Here is a 17,513-nt window from a genome sequence, read left to right as displayed (position 1 = left end):
CTTGGTTGGTGTTACGTGTGGGTGTTATCTGAAAGTACTAATTTTTTTGAGGTTCACATGGAAAACATGGCTGAGTTGACTGAGGAGCATTTTTGGAGGCAGTTCATGAGAGCTTAGAGCTGTTCCATAATCCACCTTACAGCCCTGCTGGATGCACATCAGTCAGGGCCACCAGGAGGGTGGAACTGCAGGGAGCAGGAGGACACAGATTGAAACGTGGCACAGAAATGTTCTGGTGCCCCTGAGCTGCTGGAGCTGCAGAAAGCAGGATGGACATGGGTTGAAATGTGGCACAAAAATGTCCTGGTGCCCCTGAGCTGCCTCCACCTGTGAGCTGGACCTGCCTGTAGGCCAGCTGCAGAAGGTGTGCTCCTCAACAGTGATGGGAAATCCCTGAAGCAGTAAATTTAGGGTCTGAAATTTGAAATTCTCCAAGATGTTTGAGCCCTTTAGTGCTTTTTTCTTCCCTGTGTGTGATGTTTTTCATCTTTTTGATGGATGTGCTTGGGTTGAATTGCACCTTTAGTGGATATGCGGGTTTTTTTCCTTTTTTGTTGTCTCCCCATTCTCATTTGAGTTCTTTTGTTTTAAAGATAAGAGTGGGGGTAAGAATGAGTCCACAGAACTTGTACCAAGCTTCAGAGCTCTAAGAAGTGGAATAGTCTATTGCTCCATGAAAATATTGGAAAATTAATAAAAAAATAGACAAACCCCCAATAAACAAGGGGGAACACCCCACACCAGCCCTCCCTCCATTATTGAGTCTCCATACCATTGCTTTTTATCATTACAATTGCAACAATTAATTGGCTGAGTTTTCCTTCAAGTTCTGTGCTCTTTGAAGGGTAACCTTAGGAAATGAATTGATATTTCCTCCTGGGAGCTGGCAGCTTTGGCCAGGGAGGTCCCAGCTGCACGTGAGCAGCGATAACACCTGTGTTGGAGTGGAATTTGATAAAACCATGGCTAGCACTGGGGAATGCAGGGAGATTTTGCTCAGTTGCATTCCTGGGCACACCCAGAGCCAGAACTGGCAGTGGCAGCAGCCTTTGGCCAGGTGTGTGGACTTTATCAGCCCCCATTAGGGTGGCACTTGGTTTGATTTCCAGCAGAAGTTTTCACCTTCAGGAAGTCGTTCCTTTGTGCTGCAGGTTCCCAGTCCATGGAGCAGACCCAGAATCAGAGTCTCAGGAGTGTTGGTGTATAATTTTCCTAGCACTCCACAATAGCAGGATGAAAGGGGGTGTGGAGCTGCAATTAACACTGGATGAGGCTGAATTGCACTTGCAACAAAGAGAAGTCTTTCAGTAAGTCTACAATAAAATCATAATTATATCCCCAGTATCCTTGGCAACAGATTAAGGTCCCAAAAGGTGATTTTACAGTTCAGTATTCATGGCTGATGCAGAGATGGAAAAGAAGGAAAAGCATAATCATTTAAACAGTTTCTGGGGTGTAAATAAGCATGATGTGAGAAACACTAAATGCATCACACTGAATACATAGAAGTGTAGAAGTGTGCTCTCCAAGGAAACAATTTTTGTTGTTAGGACATGAAATTCAAGAATTTGTATGCTTGATGATTTAAATTCATACAAAAGGATGGTGCTCATTGGATATGGATTCATTTCTCAACAGGGAATTCTACCCAATTTTCATTTTAAGAAAGCTAGCCCTTGAGACACAAGGATTATCAGCTGATGAAGTAAAGATAAGTTGCTTTATCAGAACTGCTTATACGGAGGAATTACCTGATTATAAATTCTTTTATGCGGATATATTTTAAACTCCCTGCAGTTTTTCACGATAAAGATTCTTTTTCCTAAGCTTGATCTTCAGGGCTGTATATAGGAAACATACTCCCTTCCCCTAATGACCCTCTCAGAAAAGGTTAATGTTTTAATAAATACTTGCTGTACAGGTACCTCTTTTTAAATAGCCTCCTGTCTCCATTTGCTTTTTACTCAGCACATTTTACTGCCACAGTTCTCACCAGCACAATAGTGAATTTTTTTTTGCATTCCCCTTTTCTCCCTGTTTTCTTTCAAATAAGAACCAATAAAAGTAATAACCTTAGAAGGCAGAGTTCTTATGTTTATTTTTGAAGAAATGATTCTGTCATCATCTGGACGACCAGCTCTATGCATGAATTCCTAGATGTGCCATCAGGAAGGAAGATGGAAATGAGGGAAAGTCAGCAAGGTGCATGAAGATATTTGTGGAAATAAGATCTTGGAAATAGGACAATAATGAATAGAAGGAAAGGGTAATGTAGGCATGTGAATTCTAAATGCCTTCCAACCTGAAAAAAAACACTGGCTGCTGGGAATGTACTTTAACTGATGTTTGTGTCGCTGCTGAGGCACAGAATAAGTCATATTATAACATTCTTGGAGGTATGGCATAGTCTGAGTTTGAAAATGATGCTGGGGACTGCTTTGAAGTGACTTAGGTGATGGAAATTCCTGCCCCTCCCTTCCATTTTGAGGCTACAGATGAGTGATGAGCTGTGTAATTTTGTATACAATGATCCATCTTCTCTCTGACAGATTTGGTTACTAAAGTTTCTCAAAGAGCACTCAGTACTAAATATTGAGACCTGGCTTTGCTTTCCTTTTAATAAAGGCCTTCAGAGGAGAGGGAAGACATAATGGGACAAAATAAATTTGTGGCTATTTGTTTACTTATAATTGCATGGTTTGGAGCAAGACTTTGTAGCTCCAAATAAGCATGAGATGTGCCTGTAAGGAAGATGCCAACTGTACAGCTTTAGGGACTGTAACTCCTCTGTTTGGGACCAACAAGCACATCTCCAGAATAAATGCAGTCTGCTGAAATTCTGCAGGATTGGGGATCTCCTGGGTTTTCACAGAAATGTTCAGAATTTAATACCAAAGAACACTGAAACACTATAAAAGAGCTAAAGACCATGGGGACTTGAGCTAGAATTGTGTTCACATTCTGTTCACAGGGAAGGGCCAGAAAATAGGAATTATACTGGCCAGATCAGTTCTGGTAAGTGAATGAGTTGCTGTATGATCTTAGTAGAATCAGGTAATTTCAAGACTCTTTTTTTTTTTTTTTTTCCTTTCACTGTGAATACAGAGAGGTTGTTCCAGTTTCCTGTAACTCCTGCCTGGTTACCTGCACTAAATAGCACTTCATGCAGAATCTGGTTAATCAGTGAATGCATCCATTCCCACAACACGCTGCATTTTATGACACAGCTTTGTTGAGGCTGGGGCAGCATCTGTTCAGACACAAAACACTGGCTGCAGCTGGCCTGTGTGAACATCCAGCTGAAATCATTCTTGTGCTTTCCTCTGCTTTTGGAGACCTCCAGGGACAGGGGGCAGGATGGTGCAGAGTGTTTGACCCCGCACTGGCAAACCTCACTGAGATCCCTGGAAAGGGCAGGCAGGGAAACAGAATAACAGAAAAACTGGAGTTTTGCTGCAAGTCAATTACTTGCTTTGCACATTAGCATTAGATAGCATGGGAAGAACAGTGAGAGGAAAGGAAAAAATAGCTTAGCTCTGTAGAACTGCAGAATGTTACTATAGATAGGCTGAGAGATTAAAGAGCTGTCTTGGCACATTAGAATTCAAAGACCAGCAGCCTCAACTGCCTTCCTGTCCTCAGGAATTTTTCTTAAGAATTTTATTCTTCAGATATCACATTATAATGTGGGTTAAATCACTGTATTTTGTCTTGATTTTCCTCAATACTTTCCTTTTATCCTTTTGTTCTATCATTATCCCTTTTCTATCTCTTGGCTTGGCTCTTAATTCTCCCATATGTGATTATTGGAGTAATTTGAGAAGCAAAGCCCAGAACTGGTTGGCGGGGGGATCTGTACTGAATAGAAAGCACAGCAGGAGATTCCAAAACTCGGAGGAAGTCCCTGGGGTTGGGGGTACCTGAGGCTGGGCTGACCAGCACTGCCCTGAAAGTCTCTGAGCTAATTGTACAGCACCTGCAAGTCGTGGTGGCTCTCAGGGAGGCTTCAGCAAAGAAGGATGAGATATCTGACGGGAGAACAATGGGCTGCAATATTTTGCATTTAGAAGAAAACCACAGCATGATCTATTGATCAGTTCATTGTTTAGATGTATTAGGTAAAGTAAAACCAAACAAACTCCTGTAATTTGACTTCATCTAGGAACACTGTAATACTGATGAAAACCTGTTTTAAGAAAGAGAAGAGAAAAATTTGTTTTGTTCCACTGAAGTGGAAGGGCAGTCAGTGGCTGGTGGTGAAGCAGCAATTCCATTGTGGGGGGGAGCTTTAATTTTATTTTCTGTTGTGGAACTTCAGTGGTAATCCTGCTGGACCTGCTCGTGGTTACCGGTGATATTTCTGAGGATTTTTGGAGTGTAGCAAAACTGAAATTTTCTCATTTACATTGCAGTGTGTGTGTGCTCAGGACTGAGCCTGCTGACAAGGAAAGGGAGATGCCCTTTGGTTAAGATGAGCTGGACAAAACCTGTGTTGCATGGCAGTGTTTGTTTACTGTGTGAGTTTGAAAATATTCGTTTTGCTGCTTCATTATAAGGAGAGTGTCCCAGTGTTAGACAGCTGGATTGTATTAAAGAGATAGAAAAAACTCCCTGGGAGGGAAAAAAAAGTTGTGTACTTAACCATGTAAGTGAGAATGCAGTATTAGTGATGATACAGAACAGGGAGAAAGTGGGGCAGTCTGTATGAGGAACATGAATAGCATGGCTGTCTAACAGCTTCTATTTTTGAAGGCATTAATAACATTCCAGTTCCTATTTACTGTATATTTTAAGCCAAGCAGCCTTCATGTGCACAAAATGTTAGTGCTTTCTGTGAATGTTGACAGGGAGTATTGGTTAAAACATGTCTGCCCAAGAAATGCCTTTTTTTTGGCACTCTGCAGGTCTGGCCTGTGCTCAGCAGGGAGTGAGGGTGACTGCAGAAAGGAGTGTGTGATGGGGTGAGTTCCTGAGCACCTTCCCACCCTCCATGAGTTCCTGAGCACCTTCCTCCCCTCCATGAGTTCCTGAGCACCTTTCCACCCTCCATGAGTTCCTGAGCACCTTCCCACCCTCCATGAGTTCCCGAGCACCTTCCCACCCTCCATGAGTTCCTGAGCACCTTCCCACCCTCCATAAGTTCCTGAGCACCTTCCCACCCTCCATGAGTTCCTGAGCACCTTTCCACCCTCCATGAGTTCCTGAGCACCTTTCCATCCTCCATGAGTTCCCGAGCACCTTTCCACCCTCCATGGCAGCCCCCTTGCACGTGTGCCTCTCTCTGGGACACTGTTCAGTGTCACCAGCATGCCCACCATGCTTGGCTGTTCTCATGTCCATGAGTGAGAATTTACCCCAAACCAGCTTCACTGCTGGTGCTGGAATTGTGCTGCTCTTCAGCTGCTGTCCAGAACAAGGAGGGTTAGTGGAAAAATCTGGAGATTCTAGATTATTTTATAGACAGTCTGAGTGGGATTTAATAGACCCATTTTTAAAAGATTCCCAGTTAATTGTTGATTTTTTTCTCATTTGTTCCTTTTATCATAAAATCACAGGATGGTTTAGGTTGGAATGGATGCTAGAGCTGATCTTGTTCCACTCCCCTGCTGTGGCAGGGACACCTTCCACTGACCCAGGCTGGCCTTGGACACTTCCAGAGATCCAGGGGCACCCCTAATTTCTCTGGGCAATCTGTGCCAGAGCCTCACTGTCCTGAGAGTGAATTTCCTTCTAATCTCTGATACAAACCTGCCCTTTTCAGTTTGAAGGGGTTGCCCCTTGCCCTGGCACTGTGCCTGTGTAGGAAGCCCCTCAAGGCACTGGAAGAGTCTCCAAGGTTTCCCTGGACATTCTCTTCTCCAGGCTGAGCAAGTCCCACTCTCTCAGTCTGGTTTTGCATGAGGAATTGTGGGGTCTTGCCTATTCTGGAAGGTATATGGGGTTTTAGTAAGAATTTCTACTAGGCTCTTGTTTTTATGTCTGTGTCATTTACTTAGAGGTGTTTGTTTTTTTTTATTTTATTATTATTCTTTTATCTACTACAATGAATGTACTCTTCTATTTTCAGACTATAGAATAGTCTCTTCCTTGGTTTTAAAAGTGTATGGAAAAGAAAAATCTGAAAAGCTTTTTCAAAATAGAAGAAGCTGAACTTCTCTGTTTTATGAATCAGATAATTACAAGCATGACTTTTATCAGACCTTAGTGCTTGTTTTTATTTCTGTAGCCTTGAAAGCTTCAGTTAATCATTTTCAATAGACTGAAAAATACTTTCCATGAAAGCTAATAAATTTGGAAGTGTGTCTTGTAAATCCTCTAACTGATCCTGCAAACAGATGTTTAGGATAAATATTGCTCATCTAAAAGCAGATATTGCTAATGAATATTAAGAACAGCATAAAATGGCTGGAAACTCTATTTTGCATCTTGAGAGAATCAGTGTTAATAAGTCAGATCAGTCACTTTTATTTAGGCAATACAAAAAAGCATATGTCTTCCTGCTTTGCCAGCTGTCATAAACTTCTGGAGGAAAAGGTTGCTTCCAAGCTTTCCAAAGGGAATATTTCACAGAAGTATTTTGACCTTTATAGCTTACAAAACCAATTGACTTCCTTTTCCCATAAACTATTTTCTGGCTGAGGTTCTTCTACAGCAAAGCTTTAGTTGTGAGGAAAAATACCAGCTCCGAAGAAAATAACTGGGCTGCCTTCTAGTGGTTTTAGATACCATAAATTCCTCTTATTAAAGAAAGTCCCTTGAAGGGGATCATATGGTTCCAAATTTAGTATGTCCCCCCAATATTTCTTAATATTGATTAATTATATGTGCACTTTTATGAATCTTTCATTTTAAGAACCACAAGGCAGATTGTACTAGTCACACACATTTTTTGTGGACAGAGTGATAAGAAAAGCAAGATAAAAATAACCACCAACAAAAAAACAACAAAACCCCAGAACCAAAACAAAATCATCTTGGGGCCAGCTCAGTTTACAGCTGCTTTTTATCATCTTACTTTTGTGTTTTCAATGACTGTCCTTATCTCTGCAATTAAATTGGATTTGCTGTTCTGTTCTCCATGTAGGAGTTACCTGAGGAAAAAAGCACATAAATGGGAGTTGGTGTTTGTCATCTGATCTCAGTATTCACCTTAATTCAGTCTGGTTCTAGATTTCTGTGAAAGATGGAGAAGTCTCTTGCCTGTTTTTATTTCTCACCGAAATCTCTGATTTATTCAGAGGTGGTGCTCTGAATTTCTACAGAGAACTAAGGTTAAAAACTTTGCTTCCCAAAAATGTTCAGCCAGCTGACAATAATAAATTAAATACACAAACTGGAGGTAGGCTTAAGCTAACCAAAAAGTTAGTTTAAAATATGAGCTTGAAAGGGCTGAAATCATTATTGACTAGAAATCCTCCAGGGACATTAGCAATGTGTTTGATAGTTGCCAGGGAAACACAACCTCCCTGTGACAGTGTGCATAGCACAGAATAAGTACCTGGAGTAATTCTGGCAATGACTGATCCCTCAGCAAACCTTGTGCCCCTGCAGAATTGCAGATGCCTCTGCATCCAGCTGCATGAGCATCCCCTGTCCTTGCTGGACCATTCATGCTTCACATCTGATGTGGCAAATAGAGAGAGAACCAAAGCAGGGTGTCAGGTTTGTGTGCTTGAAGAAGTGTGTGCCTGCCTGGCCAGTCTGGACAAGCCACAGCACATTGTGGGGAGTGCAGATGTTAACAAAGACTCAAAAATGGGATTATGCTTATGGCCCATATTGGTGTAATACAGAAAGAGAGGATTCAGCCCAAACAGCAGCAGAATGTTCTGCAGTGTTTAGTGTCCATCAGCATGCAGAACTCGCTGAGGTCCTACAAATGCTCCACATTGCTCATTCTTCCTTAGGTGAAATGTCAGTGCTGAGAAAAAGGAATTTGCTGTTCAGATGTAGCACAAGTCTGGTGATCAACTCAGGGACTAAGCCAAATCCATTTGAAATATAAAGAATTCACACATGATAAACAGCACATGATAGCAGATGGCAGTGGAAGTTGTAAGAGTTGTCCAAGCACAGCCACCAAATAAGGCACCTGGGTCCTTGAAGTGGTTAAGTAAGGTCTAAAAGAAGAGAAAACAACTGTAAGACAACACTGGAATTTCCAACTACACATCTTCCTCAGTGCTGGAAATGGTTCCAGCAAACCTAATCTGCAAATATATTTGTGAATGCTTTAGACTCAGACTGATAGCAGAAGTTTTTATGTTGTTACAGCACATGTGAATCATCCTTGAGGAGCCTGGTGCTGGGACAATGAGCAGCTTGGAGTTCAGGTTACAGCTGGGGAAATGCCTCTTTGAAAGGCTGCATTTCACATTGAAACTGCTGTAACTCTAAAAGCAGCCAAGGACAGAAAATCTCCCACTGATGCTGTGTAAAATTCACTTTTGAAGAGCTTGAGTGAGCATCAGCCCAGGATCCTGGGATTTGTGGGGTGAATCCTAGAAGTTACCTCAGTATTACTTTTAGGGAGAAAAGACACAGCTGAGCCAGTACCATCAACCTGTGTGTAGCCACTGCTGCAGTGGTCACTTGTCTGGAGGCTGGATTACACAAACTCAAATAAATATAGAAGTTTAAACTCTCCTGGGAAATATCAAAAAGAATGAATAATACTTATTTCTTGCCAAATAGGCATTTCCACAAATTTCCACCTTGCCTACAGAATTGATTTTTCTATATTAAGGATATTGTTTTATAATTTAGCAGTACATAATTCTTGTTTCAGTTTGATGTTGGCACTTGGGTCATTTTTCAGTCGGCTGTACCAAGAAATGAAAGCTAATGACTTCATTCAACAGTGGCTGAAATAATCCCCAGAAATGTCTTTTTAAATTGTAAATGGATGCACGTTGTTGTCATTATCTTATATAAATGATTGTGGGGCTTTGCTGCACTTGCTAGGCTCATCTCTGTTTTATACAATAAATTATAGGGAAAATGTAGTGAAGACTTTGCTGTTCTGTGATCTGCATGAAATATGTCTGTATCCATTATCTGGGTACAGTTTGGGAATTATCACAGCTCTTGCTCACTGCCATGTTCCTGGGATATTTGGCAGCCAAAATGTCATTTCTGAGGTGGAGAAGGAAGTGACTGAGAAAGACCTGAATAAAATATGAACCTCATCTTTAAGGAGGAGTCAGGCACAGACTGGAATTGTACAAAGCCTTTTCCTGGGGCACACAGTTGGGCTGGAACTAAATTACTTGGAAAGCCATAACTTTGTCTGAAGTTCTAAAATTGAACTGGCTTAACTTAGGCATTTTGTGGGGATTTTGATGTCGTTTTTATGAAGACACCTAAGATAAAATATACCATGATTTGGGACTTCTGACTGGGTGTTGTAAGGAGATGTTGCACACCAACAATTTCTTTTTATCCAGTGTTTGTGGCCTGTAAGCAAGCCCTTGGCTCCTCTGGAGACTCCTGCTCTTGTTCCCCAGCAGTGAGATTATTGAGCCAGGCAAAGCTCTGCTCTGAGGAGGAGTGGGAAGCAGGAAAACAGCAACTGGGAAGCCTGCAGCATATGAGCAATCTCCTTCAGCAGTGTTCTTGAGCTTGAAGCTAGCAAGCTGTGAGGAAAGGACAGCAGCAATGGGCAGCTGTCAGTTTTGCTGTTTAGCCACAGTGATTCTTATCAGAAGACAGAAAACAGTACATCAAGAGGAAACAGAAAACAAATAGCTCCACCATCTGCTGTGGTGGGAGTAGCCATATGGAGTGGAGTTCAAAGGGTGCTGTGTTCTGGTTTAACTCTTTGCTGCATGCCTCAATCAGTCACTCTCATCTCAGCTCCCTTATCAGTGGCTGGCTCTGACTGGAGCTGATTTCCCATTTTATCAATAGCATCGAAATAAACATTTCAGTGTATGATATCCAGGCTCCAGCTGTTCTCATCCAGGGGAACTCAGGTGTGGCAAGGAGGCACAAAAATGTGTTTTGTAAGGATGGATGGCAGGTGCTGCAGCTGTGCTTCCGAAGGCTGTGTGTGAGCAAACCCAGCCCAGGAGGAGAGGGGTGAGCAGAGGAGTGACTTTGTAAACTGGCACCTCTGAACGTGTGGGACACAAAAGACAAGATGATAACTTAGGAGCAGGTTGTAGAGTTACTAATCCTTAATTTTGTGCTTTGCTTACTTTTCCAATGCAGCTGCATTTTCTAGGAAGGAGGAGTGACCTTGCAGTGGGGATGGCTGATCTGTAGTCAGGGAGCCCCAGGACCCTCATCTGCCTTCTCCTGTCCCCAAGTCATGGCAAAGAATGGTATTCCAACTTCCATTATTACTGGTTTTTTCCACCCATTCTTCTACTGTTTTGAAATAGCAGGTACTGGCTGTTCACTTGTGCTTGGAAAAATTCATGGTTTACTTTGAGAAATATATTTAAATATAACATTTGGTGTAAGAAAAGCTTAAAAGAGAAAGTTGAAGGGATTAATCCCTTTAGTGTGTTGGGGTTTTATTTAGTTGCTAGAACTAGAAAGGGTTTGGCTTCAAATTAGATCAGAAATTAAGATAAATGTGGATGAAATTTGATCTGCAAAAGCAGATCTTGTCTTTAAGCCAAAGCTGGGAGTTTCACTGTTATGCATTTTGGGATTGTTGGAAATGAAGCTAATGGAGATAAGATTTATAAATCCAGAAGATTTGGAGGCAGCATTAACCCAGTGACACCATGAGCATGCCAATAACTGGGTCTGGTGTGCAACAAAGAGCACATCCCTGTGCTTAGGGGTCTCCTTTGGATTGCAGATTTGTCACTGATGGAAGTTGACATGGGAAGGTGCATTTATAACTGCAGCTCTGATCTGCTCAGCTCACCTTTGGCACCCCTTTGTCATGGGAGCCTTTTGTCCATGTAGGAGAGAGAGGAAGGCTTTGAATAGAAATAAAATAAATATAAATAAATGCTTTGAATACGTGGGATGGAATTCCTTTTCGATCAGAAAGGTAATTTGTGAGCAGGACAACAATGAGTGCTGAGGACAGTTCTTTGGCTGTAAGAAACCCAATTTTAATTCGCTGGAATGATTTAGCCATGGTAGTTTAATTGGGAGGGTGTTGAATTTTGGAATTTTTAGGTCTTCTGTTGGGTCTTCTGTTGGGTTCTGTTCAGTTTTTTTGGGATTTGCTTTAGTCTTTGTTTTAAACACTAACGAACAACAAGAGTTTTCTTTATTATGTTCAGTACAGAACAGAACTGATTTGCTGGCATCTCTCTTTTTTATTTTAGGATTGTGTTTTTTCCTGGCAGAAAAACCCAGCTAATTTGTCCATGGAATACAGACTTATTAATTTTAGCATTCTTTTATGAAAGTATTGAATATGGTTTTGCATCTACTGATTTTAGAGCAGATGCTTCTGTCTCTCTCTGCCTCCTTTTCTCATGGAAAACTCAACAAAATTAGTTTTGAGAGCCTGTATTGAAGTGCTATACTGAAATAGTTAATATGCAGAGAAACTCAAATATCTTGGTAATGAACTTGAAATATCGAGGGAATTTTAGACAAAATGTAATCAAACAGTGCATCAGGACTGTTGTGCTAACTAATGGTAATTAAAACTTCCCCCTTTGCCTGCTTCCCTGTGTTCAAAACATAATTGATTGTATTAAAGTTTCTCAGAACTAAATACTTCAACCCTGGGGTTAACCATGTTTGTGGATACTTTATCATATCCAAAGAAACAAGGGAAGCAAAACAAGACAGGATGTGAGTCTCTGTGTGAATTAGCAAATAATATTGTTGTGCAGCAATTAACTCTCTGTCTAGGGATGCCTCCAAAATGATCAGTTAAAGGCTTCACATAAATGGAACTAAATCAACTAATAAAAAAAATAATTACATAGTAAACAAAATGTTACCCAGGTACAAAAAGAATTTAGATTTTTTTAAAATTCCAAGTTAATTTTTACAGCCTAATGAGTGGTGCATGCTATTAGAGCTGATACAGGAGGGGATGTTGTGGAGCTCCAAAGCTGAGGCCAAGAAACCCATGGATTTAAAACTGGGAAGGAATAACTGCATTACCTCTCAGGTTTAGGCAGAGATTGGGCCGGGCTGGGGTTATGGCTGAGCTCTGCTTTGAGCCAGGTTTAGGTGGTGCCGGAGCTGCGGCAGAGATTATTTTAAAGCTCTGGTTTAAGCCAGGTTTAGGCAGTGATGGAGCCGTGGCTGAGGTTATTTCTAGGATCCGGTTTAAGGCGGGTTTAGGCAGTGATGGAGCCATGGCTGAGGCTGTTTTTAGAGCTCTGGTTTAAACTGGGTTTGGTTGGTGATGGAGCTGTGGCTGAGGTTATTTTTAAGCTCTGGTTAAGCGGTGATGGAGCACTGGCTGAGGTGATTTATAGGCTCCGGTTTAAGGCGGGTTTAGGCGGTGATGGAGCACTGGCTGAGGTGATTTATAGGCTCTGGTTTAGGCGGTGCTGGAGCCGTGGCTGAGGGTATTTCTAGGCTCCGGTTTAAGCCGGGTTTAGGCGGTGCCGGAGCTGCGGCTCGCTCGCTGCCCGTGCCTCGGGCGCCATCTGTCGGCCGCGCTCGGTCACTGCACCGCCGTGCCGAGCCCTCCCTGCGCAGGCTCCTTCTCCTTCCTCCTCCTCCATCCTCCTCCTCCTCCTCTCCTCCCGCCTGGTTCCGCTCCTGGGAGCTCCCTGTCTCCCCAGGATGCTGAAAGCAGCGCGCTGCTGTTGCCGTGCAGTGTCCTGCTTAGGGCTTTGCCGCTCCTTGAGAACCCCAGCCAAGGCTGGATGGTGTGAGTGACAGGGTGTAAAATCACCTCCAGAAGTTTGGAATTTCACCCTTGAGCAAGTGACAAATCCTGAAGACGTAATAAAACGTTTGGAAAGTGTGCTGCTGCTGCTGCTCTGGCAGTTCCACAGAGACAGAAATCACTGCCGTGTGCTGTCCCTGGCTAATGAGCCTTGCTCAACACTGCTTAGGGCTCCAAGGGACGAGGATGTCCCTGGATCTGCCAAAGTCACAACAGGCACAGTGGCTGCTCCATCATCCCTGGCTACAGGCACTGCAGCTGCACCAAAGAACCATCCTGGGCCAGCATCAGTCATCTTGCACACAAGAAGGAGTGTTGGAAGTCAGATTGTTTTGTAAGGGATAAAAGAAGAGTGAGCTGGAGGCAGGGAAGAGCCAGAGCTGGGCCATGTGGCCAAAGGGACATTCCTGCTCTGTGCCCGAACTGGGGAAACCTGCCTGGGGAACTGGCTGGGCATCACTGTGTGTGCTGAGCAATTCAGTGTGCACCACTCGTTTTCTATATTCTAATTATTTTAGCATTATTAATTTCCTTCTGTTTCTGCCCTGTTAAATTATCTTTATCACAAGGCACAAATTTTGGTTTCTCCCCCTCCTCTCTCCCCCATCTCACTGGGGAGAGGGTGAGGAAGTGAGGGGCTGAGTGGTGTTCAGCTCCCTGAAACCACAGCAATGATAAAGCAACTTACTTCTTTACAGTAGGTAGATGCACAGTGTGCTCCATCAAAATTGCACGTTCTTAAAAACTCATTCTCTTTCATTTTCAAACTTCAGTGGGTGTTAGAGAAGGTGGGAGCTGTTATTCTGCACGGTGGGAACCTCTTGGAAATGCAGACGAAGTGGAACAGTTTGGGGCTGGCTGGTTAGCTGCAAACCCCCATGCAGGTGGAAATGTAATCTCGCCTCTTGTACCTCCTGCTGACTCTTTTCTTCATTTTCTTCTTGTTTCCTCCTCTCTGCTTCCAAAGTACACATTGGCTGAGGTGAAACAAATATTTCCTCACAGCTGACCTGAATGGAGGGACCCACATTGTTTTTTGGATTCAGTCTCTGCAAGTGGCTTCTGTTAAATGAAAAGGCTCTGTAGTGCTGTGACAGATCATGTCCTGTAGCTAGCAGGCAAGGTGTTCACCAGAAAAAGGAATTTAAATTAAGGGAGAACGGTGCTTATACTGCTAAATATATGACAGAAGGCTTAGTCTGTCTTGGGTGAGTTTTTTGGGGGTTTTTTTGTGTGTGAAAAATGGAATTTTTTTACAAGTAAGTTTTTTTTTTTGTTTGGTTTTTTTTTTTTTTCTTGTTGGTTTTTTTTTTTTTTTAATCTTGCTGTATGGCAAAAGCAAAGAGCAGGGTATTTCAACTTCTTGTGCCAGCTGTGAGCATAAACCAACTGAAACTTGTCAGCTTGGGGACATCCTGAGTCTTCATTGGGCATTCTGGTGATCTCAAGGTGCTTGCTCTTCTCCTCCTGAAGTGACCTTACAAAGAGCTGCCAGGAAGGGCATTGTTTCATTTGATTCTGCGTTCCATTTGCTTTGGAGATAGTATGTTGCAATATGTTTGTTTTAGTGATCTTGCTGTGGAAGACTTGCAGGTCTTGAAAGCTGAATGTTTAGAGAAAATGCATTAAAAGCAAAATAATTTTTTTAGCATTATTTTTAATTGATGCATATTGTCACTGCTGCAGTTGTCCTTCTAAAGCTGATGAAGTTGAAAGCAACACAAATTATTTGGATGCTCATCAGAACACCTTGTAAGGCCATTTGCAATGGTTTGATCCTGACCTTTGGGTGAAAGTGCTGGAAATTTGTTGGTGATAAAATGACACAATCCCAGTGCTGAGGTGACCCAAATGCCTTCTCTGATGGAGCTTCTGTGCTCACCTATTGCTGAGACCCTGAGTCAGCTTTTGGTTTGAAATTCCTCTTGTTTCCTGTGAAAGCACAAACCCTTCCTGCCTCCATCTTTTCTCTCTCAGCCCTCTCCCGGCTCTCTCAGAGCACCCAGCCCCATCCTTGCTCTGCAGGCACCAGGACAGGCTGGAGAATTCCAAATAAGTTCTCCAATAAAAGTAAAGGGAAAATCCCCCACAAAGTAAAACTTGTTCCCTGTGACTCTCAGTTTAGGCAAGAACTAATAAGATGAAGGAGATGAAGCTGCATGGTTCATCAATGTTAGATTTTTTCGGATTTGTTCCTCAAATTGGAGGCTGTAACAGAATTGTCAGGACTGGTTGTAAAGGCTTAAATGTTCTCTCTCCAAAATGATTGAAATGCTGTTCAGTCTCCATTACTTTTGTTCATTTGAATCTGCCAAGACAGGTGCCAATTAGTGCTGCAGATGGTGCAAGCAACCAGACGGAGCCTCCAAAGGGTTCCCTGTACCTCATGAAATACCCTGACTTTAAATGGCCTCTGGCACTTGGAGTGATGGTGTGGCTCCACAGCGAGTTTTATACAAGTGGGAGCCCTGTGGTTCTGTTATCTTCCTGAAAACTCCCTTTTGTGTTCCTTGGAGATAATAGGCTCGTAAGGATCTCTAGAAAAGGAAGGTTCAGAAAGTTTGCAGATGTCTCATTAGTACATTATTATAATGATCCCTGACAGAGTGTGAATAAAAGAGTTCTACTTTCTTAAGATGACTTATATCTGGTCACTTAAAACAGTGTTTACTGTTCAGTGATGTGCCATTAGCTAGGCAGGACTGTAAGTTTCCACTTCTTTTCAAAAAGTCTTCAAATGATTTTACATTTTGATTTTACATTTTCCTCAGCTTTTACTGCAAAGATTTACAATGGAAAATCTTTTCCTTACTGAATACTTAATGTAATGATTTTAATGAGAGGCCACCCCTGGTAGCTGCCACAGTCTCCTACACCTCTGTTGGGATAGAGAGCTAGGCCAGGCTGAGCAAGAAATGTGTTTTTCTTTTGGCCAGCTCAGCTGAGAGCGATCTGAGGTGGCTGAGAGTGATCTGAGGTTTCTGTGCATCCCTCCTGGTGCTGCTGAGGCTGGCTCTGGCCCAGCCTTGCTGCGGCGGTGTTGAGGCAAGAGAGCTCTGTGCTTTCTGACTGAGCAGCTGATCAAAACCCTGTCCTAGACCAACTCTTTGTCATTCCTTACCTTTGCTGAGGCACACAGCACTGTGACATGGTGGCCGTGGGTCAATGTCTCTGAGGTGGTGGTCTCGGGTCAGCAGTGATCTCTGAGGTGGTGGCCTCAGGCCGGTGTGGGTCTCTGAGGTGGTGGCCTCAGGCCGGTGTGGGTCTCTGAGGTGGTGGTCTTGTGTCAGTGTGGGTCTCTGAGGTGGCCTTGGCATCAACATGGGTCTCTGAGGTGGCTGTGGGTCAGTGTCTTTGTCTCTGAGGAGGTGGGTCTCAGAGGTATGTTTAGGTCAGGGTCTCTGAGGTGGCTTTGGGTCAGTGTCGGGGTCTCTGAGGTGGCCTCAGGTCAGTGTTGGGTCTCTGAGGTGGTGGCCTCAGGTAAATGTAGGTCTCTGAGGTGGTCGTGGGTCAGTGTGGGTCTCTGAGGTGGGTTTAGGTCAGTGTGGGTGTCTGAGGTAGCCATGGCTCAGTGTCTCTGAGGTGGCCGTGGGTCAGTGTCTGAGGTGGCCGTGGCTCAGTGTCTGAGGTGGCTGTGGGTCACTGTGGTTCTCTGAGGTGGCCGTGGGTCAGTGTGGGTCTCTGAGGTGGCCGTGGGTCAGTGTCTGAGGTGGCCTCAGGTCAGTGTCTGAGGTGGCCGTAGGTCAGGTCAGTGTGTGTCTCTGAGGTGGCCGTGGGTCAGTGTGGGTCTCTGAGGTGGCCATGGGTCAGTGTGGGTCCCTTGGGTGGCTGTGGGTCAGTGTCTCTGAGGTGGCTGTGGGTCAGTGTCTGAGGTGGCCGTGGGTCAGTGTCTGAGGTGGCCTCAGGTCAGTGTCTGAGGTGGCCGTGGGTCAGGTCAGTGTGTGTCTCTGAGGTGGCCGTGGGTCAGTGTGGGTTTCTGAGGTAGCCATGGCTCAGTGTCTGAGGTGGATGTGGGTCAGTGTCTGAGGTGGCCGTGGGTCAGTGTCTGAGGTGGCTGTGGGTCAGTGTCTGAGGTGGCCTCAGGTCAGTGTCTCTGAGATGGCCTCAGGTCAGTGTCTCCAGGCTGTCTCAGCCATCAGGTAGAAGCCCCGCAGTCACCCAGGACTGTTCCACATCCCTGGAGCTGTCCCCATGCTCTCTTTCCTTGGTGAAGCTGGAATGGCTCTGTTCTCCCTGTTTAATTATCACTGCTGTTCCGTCGGAGCCCTGAAGTGGGTTTGTGTTTCAGTGATAGAATGAGGGCAGCAGCAGAAAGCTACTGAGACTTGTTTTTTCCTCTGTGGACTTAAAATAAACGACCACATGTTTGATAGGGAAGCTGGTTCTGTCTAGAATTTAAAATCACCTGACAAGAACCTGTAGAGCTTAATTTCCTTTAAACTGTTAAATGGAAATCAGAACATGGGGAGAGTCTGTGGAAGAGGCATTAAATGAAACACTTACCAGCAGAGTATCTACAAATTCGGGAGCTAATAGATTGTTATCTGCCACAATTTAAAATCCTGAGACCAAATAAAATTCAAAATGTGGATTCTTATTCCTGTGTGCAGCATGAGCAGTCTTTGCTAAAATGTTCTGTGCATAATTTAATGCTCATCCTTTTAACTTTGAAGGCATATTGCCA

At 43.6% G+C, this 17,513-nt stretch overlaps 1 long non-coding RNA gene across 1 annotated transcript in view; it reads left to right on the top strand.

The window, feature by feature from the left end:
* LOC121331852 overlaps positions 1-17,513 on the top strand; it is a 73,122-nt gene that overhangs the window by 11,149 nt on the left and 44,460 nt on the right. The window contains exon 2 of the long non-coding RNA XR_005952073.1: positions 4,905-4,961. This is a non-coding gene — a long non-coding RNA (uncharacterized LOC121331852). The remainder of the gene's footprint in view (positions 1-4,904; positions 4,962-17,513) is intronic.

Source organism: Onychostruthus taczanowskii, unplaced genomic scaffold (assembly GCF_017590055.1).
Source record: "Onychostruthus taczanowskii isolate IOZ18803 unplaced genomic scaffold, ASM1759005v1 scaffold13, whole genome shotgun sequence".
Lineage (NCBI taxonomy): Eukaryota > Metazoa > Chordata > Aves > Passeriformes > Passeridae > Onychostruthus > Onychostruthus taczanowskii.
The sequence above is the reverse complement of the archived record's forward strand: the minus strand, read 5'-3'. Positions and strand labels throughout refer to the sequence as shown.